The 19207-nt window shown below is 32.0% G+C and overlaps 1 protein-coding gene across 2 annotated transcripts in view; it reads right to left on the bottom strand.

Moving 5' to 3' along the window:
- LOC124359273 overlaps positions 1 to 19207 on the bottom strand; it is a 297085-nt gene that overhangs the window by 208678 nt on the left and 69200 nt on the right. The window contains exon 2 of one of the 2 annotated variants that reach the window (XM_046811888.1): positions 4110 to 4167. The exons of the other annotated variant lie outside the window; for it this stretch is intronic. The gene's annotated coding sequence lies outside the window, so the exon portion shown is untranslated. The remainder of the gene's footprint in view (positions 1 to 4109; positions 4168 to 19207) is intronic. 2 annotated transcript variants of the gene reach the window in all.

The raw sequence follows: 19207 nt of genomic DNA on the forward strand, positions 1-19207 counted from the left end.
TTTTCATTTCGTTCTGTGCACATTACATGTTAGTAACCAAAAAATGCGTGTTGAAGTCGTATTTTAACACGACTTGTCCAGAAGGATTGGTGGACAAGTTGTACTAACTGGTAGAATCTAAAGTCTAAAGCTTGTATTATATTACATAATTAACTAAACTCATTCTTGGGGGTTTAAACTGTGTTTAAAAACTTCTGTTAATATTAAAAAACATTAACAAAAAATCAATATTCATATAAACGAATTTCTAGAAGCGCTTATTTTCTATTTTGTCTGTTTCTTGTAATATGTGTTAACACATAATTTTTTGATTTTGCTACAATTGGGAATATGTATCATACTTTTAATGACCTATTATTAAAAATAATAGTGTTTGTAACCAATTGTATTTATTTATTAATAGATGAATGAACTTTGAATAAATTCTAAACAAATAAAAAAATTATGTAGCCTTTTTAGTTGTAGAATAAATGTTTACCTTTTTAATGAATGTACACAGACTAATATTTATCACACAAAACCAAAAATTGATAAAATTTTCATTCCTATATTCGCAAATAAAATTATTTCTGGATTGTTTGAAAAAAAGTTATATTCATTGCATGTGAATGCATCATTGTACGCATTTAATTACTCACCATTCAAACATACAGGGTTAAAAAATATAAAACACTCACACGTTCACGCTGCTGGCACACCCTCCCCGTTCCAGTCCGGGTTTCCTCGTTCCCGAAATTGTGAGATAGAAATCCATCACTGAGTAAAAACCCGCTGACACTAATCGCTGTTGTATTTGGAAGGTGATTATATACGGCACCTGCCACAAGTCTGGTTTTACCCCGTTCGATGATAGTTCCTGCCTCTCTTACTGTAGTTACGCGTATTTATTCTTCTGCAATGCATAATAATTTGTTTTTACAGCACAGTTTGGTCCCCAGTACAAGCCAAGGGAGCTAAACAACCTTATATCAATGCAAGCTCTTTTGAAAATAAGTATGTAATTTCAATTCGATATCAAAATAATTTTTAAATATTTTAATCATGGTATAAAAATCAACCATCATAACATTGAACGTAATTTTTTATCGCTGTTATAAAACGAACCTTAATGAACAAGGCTGTGAATAACTGCTCATAAGGTACTGGAAACTGGCTTCCTTGGCGTGCTTAAAATAGGAATAAGACATTATTACTAACATAACCGAGCCATTGTTTACCAAAATTAAAAAAACAGTCCGAAAATTAACAAGACTTCCATTACGCTAAACCTTTTATAAAGGATTATTTCCAAACTTTGCATAAAAATAATAAGAATAATAAGGAATTTATAGCGGAAGTAGATGCTATTTGACTATAGGCTTCGTACGTACGTACACATATTCTATTCGTCGGAAATAATAAAACAAACTCAACTATGGAACTGGAAATATCTTTCAACGTAAGTAGATTAGAAGCGCCGGAAGTAGGTGCTTTGGTCGAAGTAGATTTTCGAGACTTTCATATGTATATACTTTCTTGTTCGGGACAAGACACACTCAGGTAGGACGTCAGATATATTATTTATTTATTTGAATTAGAAATACTTTTATACGCATAAAACCTAATGTTAGAGTCTGTTGTGGACTCTAAATTAATATATACTTATGCATTCCTGTTACATATGATACAGAACTCCATATTTCTATTTCAAGAGTAGTTTTAGTAAGAAAGCTACGGTATTCAATTATCAAATTTTAGTGTGAAGGCGAAGGTAAAAGCTAATATTAAAAAATAGATAGTTTGAAATTGTTGGTGCAAAACCTTATGCTTGGTTATCATAAAAATAAAACCGTAAAAAAATCAAAACTATAAAATGATATTAAAGTAGTACAGATAACTCCGTTTAAGAAATAATATAGCATGAAGCATTTATTTTTAAGCATAATTTACATTGCAGAACTTCTTGTACTATGCGGAATGTAGTATATATTACAGCACGCATGAACGCATCTCATATGATATTTTTTACTTTTAGTGAACCTCTTTCAAAACAAAACATATTATTAATTACAAAATATGATGTCTTGATCTGTCCTAAATGTTCTCGATGTATACTGTTACAGTATTATCCAGAAATTAATAAAAGTATCACTTTAGCATCAAGTACCAAGAACAGTGATACATACTAGACAAGTAAGTCTGATAACGTTTGCTTCAAATTAGCTATAGAATAAAACATTTACATTTAATAAATACAAATGTTTACATTAAAATGTTATTAGACCTTAGTACATTAAATTAGCTGAAGGTTTATATTATATTTTACAGGTATAACTACAAAGATGAACTGTACAAACAGCCTTCCTTATTTTATCCTCATAAGAATAATTCAAAACTTCAAACACTTTTACATCCTTATTATTATGTTGTACAGCTATGACATGGTGTCTAGTTTTAAAGATAAACTTAATAAGAATCCAAATGCTTATAAATGCTGTTAGATATTTTTGTTGGTTGTTCAGAATAAAAACACATTTTTGTCTGTACTTCGTAGCTGTTAACAAGTACAGCTCATAGAATTCTTATATCATAATTCCATGACCAAGAATTAGGAAATAAGAGTGATTGAGGTTGTGATCATCTTCAAGGTCGTTTCATTAAAGACGGCTCTTGAGTAAACATTGAACTTTTTGTGTTGTTCTTGCTGTTCATTAATGTTATATGTCTATTAAAAGTTCTCTCGCACAATAACACGTAAATGTAAACGTATAAATGTTATTAAGTACTAGTACTTGATAGTAATATATGTGATATACTATATAACCGTATCAGATTGGACATGCGAGGTAACGGGGGAACTTGTGCATAATTAACAGCAGCCCTTTACATGACGTCATCGATCTGTAGCACCTTGGTAATTAAATGCCTGCATATTCTAACATACTCTAATTAAGTTCAAACTCGAAGTTAATTCTCAACACCACTAAGGTAAATTATTTATAACGTTTTTATTACCTTTATTAATTATTTACTTAAGAATGTTGAGAATATGTTACATTTCAAAAACACAATTTTCAAGAAATTAATAAATTAAATTCAAGAATTTAATTTCTAAGGGAACATAAAAAGTTTTATGTCAGTATTTTAATTTTTGTTGTTTTAAAAAGATATGTTTTAAAATTTGACGAAATGTAGACTATACTTTATGTACTATCACAATGAAACTTTACGAATTTCAAAAGTATGAGCGGTTTCTACTAACCAACGCTTATGTAATGAAAATATTCTTTTCCTCACACCGAAACTACTAGTAATGATTCATGTTACTAGTAGATATGTGGCATATAAGGAGATGTCACAGGAAAATTCTATTAACACAGGAAATGAACTGGTAGTTATAAAAAAATTAATACTTTTGTTCGTTCTTTGCATTTTGCGTCATTCATTTTCAAAACTGTTATGCTTGGATCGGTAACTGTTATGTAAGGTATCTGAGTTATAAACATATGAAAGGCCTCAAAAGTCTGTATACACATCTTCACGTGACCTCAATCTCATTAGTCCATAATACGTAGTATTTCCTACCTTATGTCCAACAGTGTGAGGTCTGGCGTGTGTGGGAGCCATCAACCTCTACCCTCATTGATCCACCTTGCATTATACTTCAACTATCATATTAATACGAGATATAAATTTTCATACATTACGTTGCAGAACAAAAAGTCAAAATACTTCACTAAATTAAATATTTATATCCAAGGAGTGTTAGTAATAACAAATATTCTCAAATATATATTAATTCATGAACATATTTACTTTATCCGAAGGAATTTATAAGCAATTTAAGTATTAGCTATTAAAGTATATAAAACTACTATTGAGCTAATTTTTCTGCCCTAATCTAAATTTTTGCTGTCATAATACACATAACACACATATATAACAACCAAAGTATACAAACGAAAATTTCATATAAAAGTCATATGTTCAATTGCTTGGAACATATAAATATATATGAAATACCAAACGAACAAGTAAACATAAAAAATCACTTATCCCAACAAAAATGTATGAAACTGTAACTCTGCTTAAACAATATAAATTAAACAGACACACCACGTATTGCTTACCAAGCTTTCCCGAGGCTTCAAGCAAAATTTCTATAGCCCATTCCATTCTTGAGTAGTCCTGCGGACAGATAGACAGGCGGTACTACAGAGCATACTCGTACATGTTTACATTCCTTCGACATATAATTATACTAACAACAATGACTACGTACCTTCTTTAAACAGTTCAAATGTAGTCATTCACTACTGTAGTTTCAACTTTTAATAAGTCATCTTCTGGTGTTGGTGTTAACAAATATTAAAAGCAAGGATTATCCATCTGAAGTCTTCATAGTTTAAAGTTCACGAACATAGTGCAAACACACCGAATAAATAAATAAAAATAAATAATACTCGCTATTAATATTTATTGACACCGACACCAGAAAATGACTTATTAAAAGTCGAAACTGTGTATGACTACATTTTTAACTGTATGCCGAAGGTACGTAGTCGTTGTTTTTAGTCAATCCGCAGTTCAGGGCTATATAATATGGAAATTAAGAGAAATTGTCAGCGTACTAAGTGACCCATTGATAAATACCATGGATGGACATGGACCATCACATAATTAAATCATATCTCACGAAAAATTGAAAATATACAGATAAAATCTTGCTTGAGATATCTTGCATATAGTTCGGTTAAATGTGTTACTATGAAACAATGTCGTATGCTTGTATTAATTAAGTTATTGTGTGATTTTCTCGCTGCTAGCATGGTTATATCGATAACACCAATGTACCAATGTTCGCTAACGCTCATCCAAATCCCATGGAATAGACATGCTCTGTCATCGAACTCCGTATTGTATATATAGTAATCTAGCTTCATGCAAAATTTCAAGTCCATTGGTTTGTTCGTTTATGCGATATTGTTTGAACAGACAAACAGAAATTAAATCTTTCCCAGCATCTCCGTTGATATGCTTCGTTAATGCTCAGACAAAAACAGCATTAAATCTAGCTTTTTAGAATAGTTACCAGTTTATTATTTGAAGAATGTGGTATTTAGTTAAATTTTCATGCCAACATTCATTCTCAGATTAATCTTCCATACTTCAGCAATGTATCGCTGGAATGTTACAACACTGGTGTTTGCGGTATGGACGCTGTAACAATGGCACAATGATGGTTGTAAAACTGAGCATAAGAATGCATTTTACGGCAAGTGGTTGGCGGTTATTTTCCTTCCGGTTTAAAAGGTTTCAATACTGGACTATATAAAACATATGTGATAGCTGCTTATATGTGCTCTATAAATGTTAACGACCAGACGTTATGGCGCACTATCTGTCACTCATCTGTAAGCTGGAATTGGTCTTTATATTTCTATCATCTTTATGTACTAACAATATACGTGTAATTTGTATAGCTTTGAGCCTGGTTAAAACTTAAATATACAATAATTTTTATATAAAAAAAGAAAAGAACATTTTTAAATACTTTACTTACAGTCTGTTGTGAATTCCACCCCATCTGTTGAGGCACGTAAAATACAATGCAGTATTGTTTAGTGATTATTGATTTCCCTCATTAATTTCATATAAAACAACACGTCAGACAACTCCTTATAAATTTAAACATTAAATGAAATAGCACCACTGTTAGGGTTATAATGCATTCAAGTAACCTGACAGAACACTGGTTCCATGAATAAAGTACGGACAATACATTTTAGTTTGTATGTTTGTTCACGCATCTGTTGTTACGGCAGTAAACACTTAGGTCCGGATACTAATAGTTTTTAAAAGACAAGTAAAACTAGTGTTCATTATTTTATACATTAAATGCTGACATAACTACTCATGGAATAGACGTGAACATTATGAGCATGTGATTTTTCGGTAGGATGATGGTTTGTTGTTTTGCTTTAATTTTGCTTTAATATATATATATATATATATATATATATATATATATATATATGTAGAAAAAGGCCAACATATTAATATTAATTAACAATATTTCGCATTACGCTTCTTCAGGTCAAAAAAACATAAACATAAAATATATATATATATATATATATATATATATATATATATATATATATATATATATATATATACAGGGTGTACATAAAGTCCTGCACGGGTATAATATTTTCTGAACGATAACAGATAAATAAACAAGATTTGGTACATCAATACTACACCTAAAAATCTACTTTTTGAAGGAACTATCAGTTTTCTGTAATATCATGGGGACGTCCCGCAAGGAGTCAGAAGGAAATCTTAAATAGGAGCATAGGTCAATATGGACATCATTTTAAAGGGCTTATCTAGCAGAGTTTAATGCCGCAAACCGCACCCAAAAAGATTGATCCAGTACAAAATGGCGGCTGTTCAAAGATTTTACTTGGTTACATTTTATTAGTAGCTAATTGTTACTGTTATCAGGTTTTCCCCGTTATCAATATATTAGGGACCAAATTTGTAACCCTTGAGGATAACTAATGTCATAATTCACTTCTGTACTTGACAAGCATAATGTAGTAGTTAGCTGCAGTATTTGTTTGGTTGCAGTTTTGCTTTACTGGGGTTATGGCTACTAATAAAATGTAACCAAGTAAAATCTTTGAACAGCCACCATTTTGTACTGGATCAATCTTTTTGAGTGCTGTTTGCGGCATTAAACTCTGCTAGATAAGCCCTTTAAAATGATGTCCATATAGACCTATGCTCCTATTTAAGATTTCCTTCTGACTCCTTGCGGGACGTACCCATGATATTACAGAAAACTGATAGTTCCTTCAAAAAGTAGATTTTTAGGTGTAGTATTGATGTACCAAATCTTGTTTATTTATCTGTTATCGTTCAGAAAATATTATACCCGTGCAGGACTTTATGTACACCCTGTATATATATATATATTACACACAAAGTTTCGTTGTGCTATTGTAATGTGGTTGTGCTAATACATGCGATTTTTTTCTACAACTGCAGCATTTATTAAACCTATAAACCAAATAAATTGTGATTCCCCATCTTGCCCCACCTTCCTCTACCCCTCAATTTTTATACATGTTTTCAACAGACAATTTATATATCAAAATATTTTTGAAACAGGCAGGACATAAAAGTTTTTGGCACATTTAAAATTAATCAACATCTCAGGTTATTAAATAGCATCTTAGATTCTATATTTTGTTTGAACCGGTGAGCTAAAATATTAAATATACATGTTTTTTTTATTTTAAGGCACGACATATTATTATAATGGTACAATATGATAGTAATGTAGATCAGAACATGACATCTAAATTGTTTTTAAAGCCAAATACATATTATCTTCCTACTAGGACAGTGTAGTCTGTGTACAATGTTAAACAAAATAATTAGATGGATAGTAGAATTTAACTATCTGAATTTAACGTATCTGACTACAATAGATCAAGCGGGACTTACAAACGAAGTGATCTAAGGCAGAGAAGCTAATGAACCAGATCCTGAAAGGAATTGATAGTCTCACATCGGACAGTGGCGGCAGCCAGTCTGAGCTCAATCATCAGTCTCCTGCAGTAAACAAGGCTTCTGGCCGACCAGGACCAAGACTGGGGAACAATGGTATTAACAATCGTTGAGGAATTGATCGTGATTCGGGTTAACTGATTTGTTTCCAACTAAATATAATTTCACTAACATAGCGTATTGCTATAGTTATAGTGCAGATGTGATTTGTTTTAGAAAGAATATTCATCATCCTACAGCAACAACTTTCTTTAAAACTATAACTCTTAAATAACCTCAATTTTAACTAAATTGAATTGCTTGAAAGTAACAGACATCAACACACAAATTTTGAACTGTTTTAGAAATTTCTGGGGGTTCTTTCAACACCAATGGTTGTTGTAACTGTCCAAATGTATTTGAAAATGTTTAAAATACCTCATTCGGTACGGATTAGTGAACTTTTGGTTAGAGCCAGATGTTTTACAATACAAGGCAAATTCCCTACAGTACAAACAATCTTAAATGGTTGTCTTTCGTATCTTTCTCAAGCTTGAGAATAATCTTGTCTCAGATAGTATTTTTAAAGATTAAGCAAATGTTGGCTCTTTGTATTAGCTATTCATATCTGACTGGTAAGTGGATGAAAGGCGTATTATGTCGCATTAACGCATTGTAATAATTGTCATAAAAATAAATAAATATATTAAACAAAGTCAATAAAAACTAAGGACACTCCTCTATTTTGTTCTAAAATGTATATACGACGATATCTTTTTGGTAGCGGTGCAATGTGGAAAGGCAGTTTCATTTAGTGATTTTGAAAATTTTAGTGTTCCCCATTTTAAATGTAAGCCCCTCGCAAGTGACCCCTCGTTTTGAAGAACATAAAAAACTTGGAGAAATGTGAAAACTTTCTCTTTTTCATCTAAAATAATAGCCAGAGTTACCAAAACAATATTTTCAATAACTCACCACGTTGCCAAGTCAAATGAAATGCTCAAATTGAAGTTCTCCTACTATTTTGCAGTGATACAAACATAGGGTAAGCTCCTCTCTCATGTTTTGAAAAGTATGAAGTGGTATTTGGTTCTAGACCTAAACAATCCTGCTTCTTAAATCTTCAACGTTTTCTGCTGGTATATTGTAAATTATGGATTTAATGTATAACTTATATGAGTATAAGGTCCAGAGACTGCGCACCCCGTATTGCCTCACCTATAAGGCAGGATGATGGTTTGTTCTTTGCTTGCATTTTTTTCTGTTACACCACGCTTATTCTGCTGGAAGGGGACGATGTCTTTATAAAATTCATTTTAATTTCCCCTAATAACAGCTGTTATTGCTGGGGGAAATTGATTCTTTCAACATTTGCAAATCTCTATTAAGATTCGCATTAATAAAAAGGGTGCTAAAAAGTGACTCCCAAAAATTTACAATTACTTTTCCTGGACATTGGGTGAAGGATTCACGGAAAACATTGGGATTATCGAAGTCTCAGTACCTGCAGTTGTGTTTGTTTACAGCTCCATTGATAAAAAAAACTGCATACTGAACACAACGTTTCGAGCGTACAATGAATGAGCACAAATTAGTGCTTCCATTTCTTCACAAAATTGTAGACAACAGTCTGGATCGCCTTAAATTAACTCATGTACAAGCTGAATATTACAAGAGTGACATTTTTATTTTGTTTTCAGTAAGCGTACCAAAGACCCTCGGAAAGCAAAGATTTGCTACTGATCCGGTGGAATGTGCGGATCTTCAATAAATTGTGCTACAATTTTACACGGTTTGTCTTCGCCTAAAGGAGGCCGACCTGAGCGTGGATCATCTGAAAAGGATCCGGATACGCGAAACTTATTTCCTTGTTCTATTTCTATCAGGATCAGCAACATTAAACCGTATATTTCCCGCATGATAATTTTCATCCGAAGCATCAAAAATTAATATAATTTGTACTTTATCGTCATGACTACGAGGTATTATCACTTGTAAGCAGTAATAGTTTCAGAATATTATTTAAAAGTAAGAATGTCAAAGCGATTCAAAATCAATAGTTGTAATAACACTAAAACACACAAGACTTTCTCAAAACACTTCACGACGCCTGACATAGCCAATAATGGTACCACTGGATAAGTGGTATTATCTACTAGATAATAACCACTCTAAAAGTATGATGCGTTCTGACGAGATTGAAACAAATAAGGGAATTGTTTGCACTAAACCATAGTTCGAATCCAGGTCACTCTTTGCAAATATACTTATTATCAGTGAACTTTCTAATAAATCTTCATTGGATCCTTCGCCTTTAGTTTTGGTAATCGATTCAGAACATAAACGACTAATAAAACGGTTTCCACGCAGTTATATATTTATTATATTTCACAATAACTTTAAAGCAAACAAAAATGTAAATGGCGACATATTATTTTGTATATGAAAGAGATAGCGATCTCTATTTTTCACCATTATTTAAGAAAGTTTATACTCCTCAAAACGAGGGGAGAGTAGTTTACTTCCCTAAAATCCCGTATTTTTGGGGAACACAAAAAGGAGTCAAAAATAATAAATGAAACTTCCTTTCCAGATTGCACCACTATCCAAACGATATCTCCTTTTATAAACTTTAGGACATAATAGAGGGAGGGGAAGTGCTGAATTTTTATTCACACTGTATATTCATCTCTAAATTACAAGCCCCTAATTAAGCGCTACTATTCAGTCAAGAACGGCTAGAAAAGACACTATTTACGTTTCTGCCTAAAATGAGGTTGTATACGGAGCAAAGAACCAAATAAAGAAGAGCCGAGTAAGTCTACTGAGCATGTTCCGAGAGATAGTATGGTTGAGTAATTTAAAGTTCATTCTACATGAGCAGGCAGAACGAGGATTAGTCTGCTTAAACGCTTCAAACTTTCGTAAATTTAATACGTGTGGTTGAACCGTGAAGAGTGAAAACAACGAGAAAACTGCACGCGTAACGCTCAGATCCTCTATACTAACAGTCCACCCATTTACGGATGTGGAAATGTGCTGTATTACTGGAGCACGTAGTTTGGACTGATTTGTTGGACGGATTCCACAGAACAATATATAAGTAAATATAAAACACTTTTTGATTTTCTCTATTTTAAACTCGTATTATAAACTCTGATAAAACCGGAACGCGGCGGGTCGGATTCCTGCCCTAACAAAACAATTACTGTAGTTTCAGGCACTTGTAACGTTCATCACCATGATTTACCCGCTTTTGTTGAATGGGCTTAACGTGGCCTAATACAGTACAACATACTTGAATCTGCTGGACGGAATTGAAAATTGCGTAGACGGAATTGGAACCCAAATTGGAACCGGAATTGTTTCATACTTTACGTACCCACACAGATAAAATATGTAACTTAAAAAAGGGTATTTTAAATCAGTTTCGATTATTGGTCACTGTAACTGCTTGTGTCCAATACTGCCATACCAATAACGTATGATCTCAATTATTATCTACTTTTCTTCTACGCTCTTCACCACTATGGCTCCATATTGATGGAGTTTGGTAAACCTGGGTCTACATGACTGGTAGAGCTACAAATCGCTCTATATTAGTTTTAATGTTATTTTAAGTCACATTAATAATTAACCAACTGCTCTCCATAGAAGATTAAGAAAGGAAGGCTCCATGTAAAATATGCATTGTTTGTATGTTCATATAGTAGTTATTTGTTATTACTATTAATTTATTATTATTATTTTTAGATTTCTTTATTGCTTGTAATCACTTTATTTAACGCTTCTTACTGTTAATACTTATTTTATTTCTATCATTTTTAATACAGTATATTAACTATTTTGTCCTTAATCGCGGTTTAAAATTTATTGATTCATATCTATTTCTGCTTGTCATTAGTACCAAATTGTTCATTTGTTATTTATTTATGTTTCATTGTTCATAAATTATTTGTCATTGTTATTTATTAGAATGTTTATTAAAAGTTGTGTTTCTTTTTTCTCTTTCGTTTGTTGATATTCTAGGTTTTGTTTTTTTTTCTTCATATTTGATCATTGTTAGCTCTTTCATATTTTATTGCCTTGTTGTCTGTTAGTCATCATGTTATTTTTCATAGTTTATTATTGTTACCTCTTATTGTTTGCTAATTCATTTGGTCTTTTGCATCTTACATGTACTAATTCATCTTAGGTTGTTTTGTATCTATTATCATACTACAGTACTTTGTTAATATTACTGTTTTGTGTTGCAGCTTATCTATATTAGCCTTTGTAACTTTGTACTATATTTTGTTAAAATGGGTTGTCCGTAAATAAATAAATCACTCGAAAATTATCGTGAATATATGCAGTTCAGTTTATATCTGCTAGAACTCTGAAAGATCGATGATTACTGTCTTAACACACAAACAATTAGTTCTTCGAAATACTAGCTGGATTACCTGTCTGCTGTCACCTGAATAAATGCGCATTACAGACCCCGCCCCTAACCACAGGTTGGCAGCTATGCAATAATTTCCTCTGGCACCCTGCTCTGGTTCGGTGGCTTCCATTACAATATGGAAATGCCAGTTATGAAACTTTTGTTATAATTAGTAGACCTTAAAAGGATTAATATATTTTCCAGTAATTACTTTTATTTAATAATTACGATGAATAATGCTTAAATCTGATTAAAATACAGTTAGACAGTCATTTTAACAACCGTTATTTGAATATGCCACACAACCTATTTTCTGATTTAAAATTAAAACATTTTAGTGCTGTAAGAATAAAATTGCAAAATGATTATACGACATACAGTTTGAAAGCTTATCTTGTGCTCTTTCCAATATAAGAAAGGTTTCACTCATAAACTTAGTACACATGTACCATAGTAATAATAGTAAGAAAATTGCAAAAGTCCATGCCATTTGGACAAGATTTGTGCCTTTTTCAAACATTGTGCGCCTATAACTTTTAAGTATTCAAAAACCTTCAACTGGCCAATCTTACCATTTAAAATTTTCGAGATTCGAACCTATATTCTTTGGCACATTGTGTAGTTTAAACGCGACAAAATCAATTTTGCAACGTTCGCCGTATGAAATTTATTAGGGTTACAGTTATTGCATTGCTCTGTTTCATACGGTTCAACCACAGGAGATTGCGGCTGGGTCATCTGAAACACTCTGTATACTAATCCGGATAGTGTTTCAAATTGTTATTACTTTTTATTAATTATTTTTATCTTTATTATCTGTTTATTGATTCACTACACGATTCTAATATGTATATGTATTGTATTAGTTCTAGTCGTAATATTGCATAAATGCATAATTATAATGTTGTAAAAATCAAACATTTTGTTAGCTCATGGAGTTAATTAAGTAAGATTAAGGTATTTTTAATTTATAATTATACGTTTTAAATTGTATAGTTCTAAACATTTTGACATTTTACTTTATTTTTTGAAATGTTTTACAGTTATTTTAATATTAATTATATCATCCGTAACTATAGGGATTGAAATGCTACAGTTTGGTTTACTTTGGTGACCAAAGTTTATACTTTGGTGACGTAACTGAGCTGGCGTCGAGTGTTTTCTCAGAACTAAAGAGAATAAGAGTTATAGTGATAATGTTTGTGGAAAAACTTGTACATCACATACTGTCCTAATAGTAAAACTCTGTGGTGATCTGAAAAGTGATGTTGATGGATTTCATCTCCAACTCGAAGCTGCAGAAGCTAAGCTCACTGACCTGAACTCTAGTTACTGAAATATAAGTGCTGTGCCACACCATATAATATGGCTTTGCTATTGATATTAAAAGACGTCAACGAAAAACTAAGTCAGTGTAACTAAGAAAATATAGTTCTACGAAATCGGTTAGTTAGTTTAGAAAATAGGTGTAACTGTATCAAAGGCGCTAATACTCCCATTAAGACTAAGAGCAAGTAAATCAATCATTCATGAAGATTAGAAATAATATAGCAGATATTATCGAGCCTGAGGTACACCGGATTCAACTATATTTGTTGAACTATGAAAGTTACCTATCTTTACTTGTTTTATGTCCACAAGAAAACTCTTAAATCATTTAAGAGTTTAATTTAAAAGTAACTCCTCTTGTTCCAACAGCTTCTAATTCATTCGGTGTATAGAATCATTGATATCGATTTATATAGTAAAATTTGTGAGATCGTACGCCTTGGGAGCAAAAACTCATAATTCAAATTAATCTCTTATGAGTGGTGAATTTCCTAAATCATGGAATCCATACAGTACCGAAGGCACAAAATCCCTCCAGTGTAAATCAATTCCAGCATATATATCTGCCAGCATTATCCAAGTTCTGGAACATATCAAAGTTAGACCCTCACCAACTCTCAAGCTTTCTAGAGGATGAGAGAATTCTTCTATAATTGCAATCTTGATTAAAAAAGAAACATAGTACACTTAAAACATTGTTGTTTGAGGTTAGGGACAAAGCCAGGTGAAGCGCGCTTGTCATGCTTGACTGTTCTCAGGCTTTTGACTCTTTAGTCTAAAGGTTCGTTTTGAGCTTCTTCGTCGACGACTTTCTTTAAATTTCTTCAGACTGACATGACCCCAGATTCCAGGAATCAAGTCTGAGACAGCGTTAGATACCTGATGCTGCAATAAAAGGAATGTGAACTGGAGCTAAATTCAACATTCGAACAGAATAGGCTGTTGGGAAAGGTGCACTATTTCAGGTTGAAAACAGTGTAGTGAACTGGTTCATATCTTACCTTGGAGGCATATTAACAATAAGAAACGAACATTGGCGCCAGTAACGCATCTTCTCTTAAGGAAATCAGAGATGTCTCACTTTTACGGGAACATCATCTCAAAAATGAATACAAACCGGATTCAAAGAATGCAGAATGGCTCATTGCGGTTTGGATTTAATCATATTTGTGCTTACCGAGGAGCTTTACATATGATACTAATGGAAACGGAGTGAATAACACAGACTTTCTGTTTGATTAATAAGGTCCATTACACTGATTGAGCCATGCTATCTTTATGAGGAGCTTTCATATCAGGAGAAGGCTTTTCGAAAAGATAGAGAGAAAGAGGTTTGGGTATTTTGGGCCAAAACTGTACAGCGACATCCCATGTGATTTCGTTTAATTATCCTCAACTTTATTGAAGAAAAATGTAAAATTATTGTAAAAGGCTTAAATTGCTGCAGTAAGAAAAAGTATTCTGTAATATTTTATAGTGTTAGTATTGTTATTTATTAAATTGGTTAATGACTATGAGTTATTTTGAAAACTAGATGTATCTAATAATCCCTCTTCAAAAAGACACACTTTTTTATTTATTTATTGTAAAGTTCTAAAGGCAGATGGATGCCCGTAAAACGTCACAATTTTTCAGGATACAAAATTCCAGTCTGGAATATACTGACTTCTCAATATACTGACTTTTGGCGTTGAGTAACATGTTTGCTACCCTCCCCCTAGATTCACCCCTTATATAACTACCGTCTAAACTGTGTAATATTCCGTGGCACGGCGCTCTGCTCCTACTAGTTATTTTTAACTTCCAACTTTTTTAACTCAATATTGTTGAACAAATTCATATTTCTAACATTTAACTGTAGCTATATATTGATTTAGTCTTGTTTAATGTGAATAGACCGATATGACGTGACGGTGTATCTAAGAATGTAACAGAATACAACGAAAGTCTTAGCTAATGTAACAAAGTGGATTAATAATTTCATTACATTGTAGTATTACGCCGCAGGATAAAATTTCACTTGATTGTTCTCAGTTTATTGAACAATTGTTTATAATTATATCTCTCTTCGACATTTATTGTTAGCCGTAAGACCAGTGCAAACATAGAATTTTATTCTTACCTATAATTGTGATTCGGAAATCAATACAGTTCTTACTTGGACCTAGAGCAACATACTACTATACATAGTTACTACGGTAAGCTTTACGTCTCTACGTCATTTCTATGAATGGTTATCGCATAGAATAACAGACTTAAGAATTAAGGATTCCCTGTCGGCCGTTAATAGTAAAGCGTATACAACTGAGTAAAGTGGCATAAACGTGGTGTTTTAACCAAATTTAAATTAATTAGAAAAACACATATACATACACGTTGCAAAATAGATTTACGTTACCTAATTTAAACTAACTTAAATGAAACTGACATCGATAAACCTCGAAGGTTCTGCAAGCGTAGACAGTATGCCTGTTAAGAGCATTGAGACTCAAAAGGCAATGCCATGCTCTTGATTGGACGTCCCCTTAAGACGCTAAACCCAGGATACAAGGATTAGTGACCAGGGCAGGCTCATGTTACATGCGCATCAGTATTAGTCTGATGTACCTCACATATATCAATCTAGTAATCTAATTCTTTGTTTGAAGTTTGTTTTTGACGATGGAAGGGTTGTGAAGGAAACATAATTTTTCTGGATATTTGCCAGTGATATATAAAATCGTGTCATCAAAAAATATATTGATTATTTTGTAATATAGATTACTAGAATCATGTACATGTACAAAGTGGTATTCTTTACTTTTAAGTTTTAATTTATTCCATGAATCTTTTCAATCTATATAAGACGGCTAATCTAGAATCTGCTGTAGCCATAATACACATTATTTTAACAATAAAAATATTGCTCTAGGTTACCTTATTATTATTAATTATTTTGTTTGTAGTAACACTGACGAAATATCAACTATAGCTAACATGTCTTTAATAAGATTAATGTTGAAGAGATTTTTGCACTATTCCTAAAACCGATTTATTTTTTTCTATATAAATCAAAGTGTTTAGTTTCTTTTTTAACAAATTTATTATAAAATATGACAAATAAATAATAAAAACACAATTGATGTTTTTGTTGCTTGTTATTATTATTTTGTTTTTGTTATTGTTTTAATTTGATAACAATAATTATTGTTTTTATTTTTTTCCTTAAAGTCTTTTGTGATGTGTCTGATGAAGATAGCCTTGCTATCGAAAGGCCTCACAAGAAATAAAAGTTTTAAATATTGGTTTATGTGTTTGAATGTAAATAAGTTAACAAATAACCAATACAAGCTCCATCTTCAACATATTTTAAACATGTTTTAAGTCTTGAATCAGTTCCGATAAATAAGTACGAAATAAATAATTTCTCCTATGATTATACACTTTTTGTTACACTGATATATTCATAAATTGTATGTTAAAACACTGAAATTTTTGTCATCTTAATAACTCAAACCAATCATGAAATTTAGTTCAAAGGTAAATGTTATTAACAAGTCATTTTTAGTTTTTTTTTTTTGTTACAGGTTTTTGACTGGCAGAGTTCCAAGAGAAGGAAGTCACCTTATACAATCCCAATGACTTCCCGCTCCATCGCATTTTCAGTTTCTTTACCCAACTTATGGCCAGCACCTAAATAAAAGATAAAAAACCTCAATTATCATCAATATTATATACGATAATTGATACCTTAGATTTAAGCAATGTATGGTAAGGATTTGACATTTAATCGCACTATGGGTTTTGCTTAAACATGTTAATGGTTACGTGTAATAATACCTTCTACACAAATAGTTCTCGAGATAAACTCAACTATTCTGATCACTGTTAGCTATTCCTAGCGCTAAGCTAGAAGAAACAAACACCAGTAAATGTTACCCAGAGAAATAAAACCAATCCACAGTGATCTCCCTTCGACTGGCTTCATTGGATTAGAGTGGTAACAGCCCCTCGCTCCTGTTAACCCTCAACTCTGTCCAACTTCATCGCTGCCTGGTTTATATAAACAGAGAGTCAAACGATCTTTTACTATAAACTGAAACATTAAAAAAATGCTAATCGTACAAAATTCTGGTGTAAATACTTTATACCACTAGAATAGTTTTTAGTCAGAATTACAGAAAATGAATTGTTTTTTTAGCGCTTCCAACATATTAGACCTAATAAAACAGTTAAAATTGTATATTTTATCCTAATTTTACATAATTTAAATACGGTAATTGGTTGAATTTAAAAACTCCACATTTAGATTTATGGCTACAATATCCAAGGGTGATTATCTTTGTGTAGCTTAGTAGTGTGTATCTATCTGGATCCTCAAAATACTTTTTTCTACAAAACAATACCCCATATTGATCACACTGTACTTGTACTGAATATTCACAATATCAGACTTACAATATTCCTGCTTTGGAAGCTTACCTTTTATCGCTGTGCACAAAAGGAATCTCTTTTCGATATTTACTTAAAAGATCGAAAATAGGGGTTTCGCGGGCTAGAACGTATAACGAACAAAAGGTTTTCCCTGCTTTGTGTTGTCTTTAGTAATGTTTTATAGCCAGCTTTATGTAGTTTACTTCGTTGTCACAATATAAACTGCACGCAGTAAAACCTGGGTTAGCTTGATCACTTCATTCTGATATGCATCTAATTAGATTAACGATTAGCATTTCAATGAAATGACGATAAAGACGTTCTACGAAAGCTGAATGGATTTTTATAGGCACGTTTTATTCCTATTGCATATTTAGGTTAACAACCATTGCTTGACTGCCATTATATGTAATTCTGTATTGATAATCATTTATTTACCACAATTATCTATATAAATGTAACATATATGTGTTTTGCTTGTCTATAAGTTAATGGCAGCTAATTTATATTCATAGTCATATTAATATTATAATATCAATATCAGTATAATAATATCATTATTATATTTAGTCATATTAAAACAATCTCATGAACAGTGTATTATGACAGTTATCTAAGCCAACATAATGACGGATACCTGACACGCCTAAGACATAAGTACTTCAGGACATTTTGAGCTACCATTGTACACATCATTAATACAGGTAAAGCTTCGACCCAGGTACATTCTAAGACACTCAAGTAGTTCACCTTTTTTAGCATAGCGTTATCGATGTTGACTTATAAAAACTAGATTCTTGTGTTTTTAAATTGATTTCATTATGCTAATAACTAAAGTTGTTGTGATCGTTGAACTTATGAAACTCAAGAGCTTCTCTTAAAGACTCTTTTCAGGATAGTCGTGACATCTGGAGACTGTACCAGTTACTCCTCTTATAGCAATTTGGTTCACCTTATTCACATCAAAAGCAATAAAGAGTGAGAATTGATCCTTGTGGGACGCCGTATTTCTGTTTTACATCAGGTATGTAGAAGAAAACTTATTTGTATTCAGCATGAAAATGGTATAAAATAAAACTCATTATTTAGGGTGAAATATTATTGTGAAAGCAATCAAACTCTTTGAAAAGATTCAGAAAAACTAAGCTCTTTAGGTCTACTTTAACATCTTCATCAACCATATAACATCTGTTCACAATAATGTTCAATCTACTCATGTTAAAACTAAGCACCTCTCTATCTTTTACTAGCGTTAATTTCAGTGAGAAAAGCTTGTATTTAATCTCAATTCGTTGCTTACATTTTATCTTCATTCCTATCGAGTTAAAGAATTTTTCGTCTTTACATTAACATTACTGGGGGAAAATTATATACATGTGGAAGTATAGTGTGATTAAGCAGTTTAGTGGACGATGTTAAACTCAGAAACATTACAAATTGAATTGTATTGTGGGACTTCCTTCTTTTAGAAAATCAGTATTTGATAGAAATGTAACGACC

The sequence above is a fragment of the Homalodisca vitripennis genome, chromosome 4 (genome assembly GCF_021130785.1).
Source record: "Homalodisca vitripennis isolate AUS2020 chromosome 4, UT_GWSS_2.1, whole genome shotgun sequence".
In the NCBI taxonomy this organism is placed as follows: domain Eukaryota; kingdom Metazoa; phylum Arthropoda; class Insecta; order Hemiptera; family Cicadellidae; genus Homalodisca; species Homalodisca vitripennis.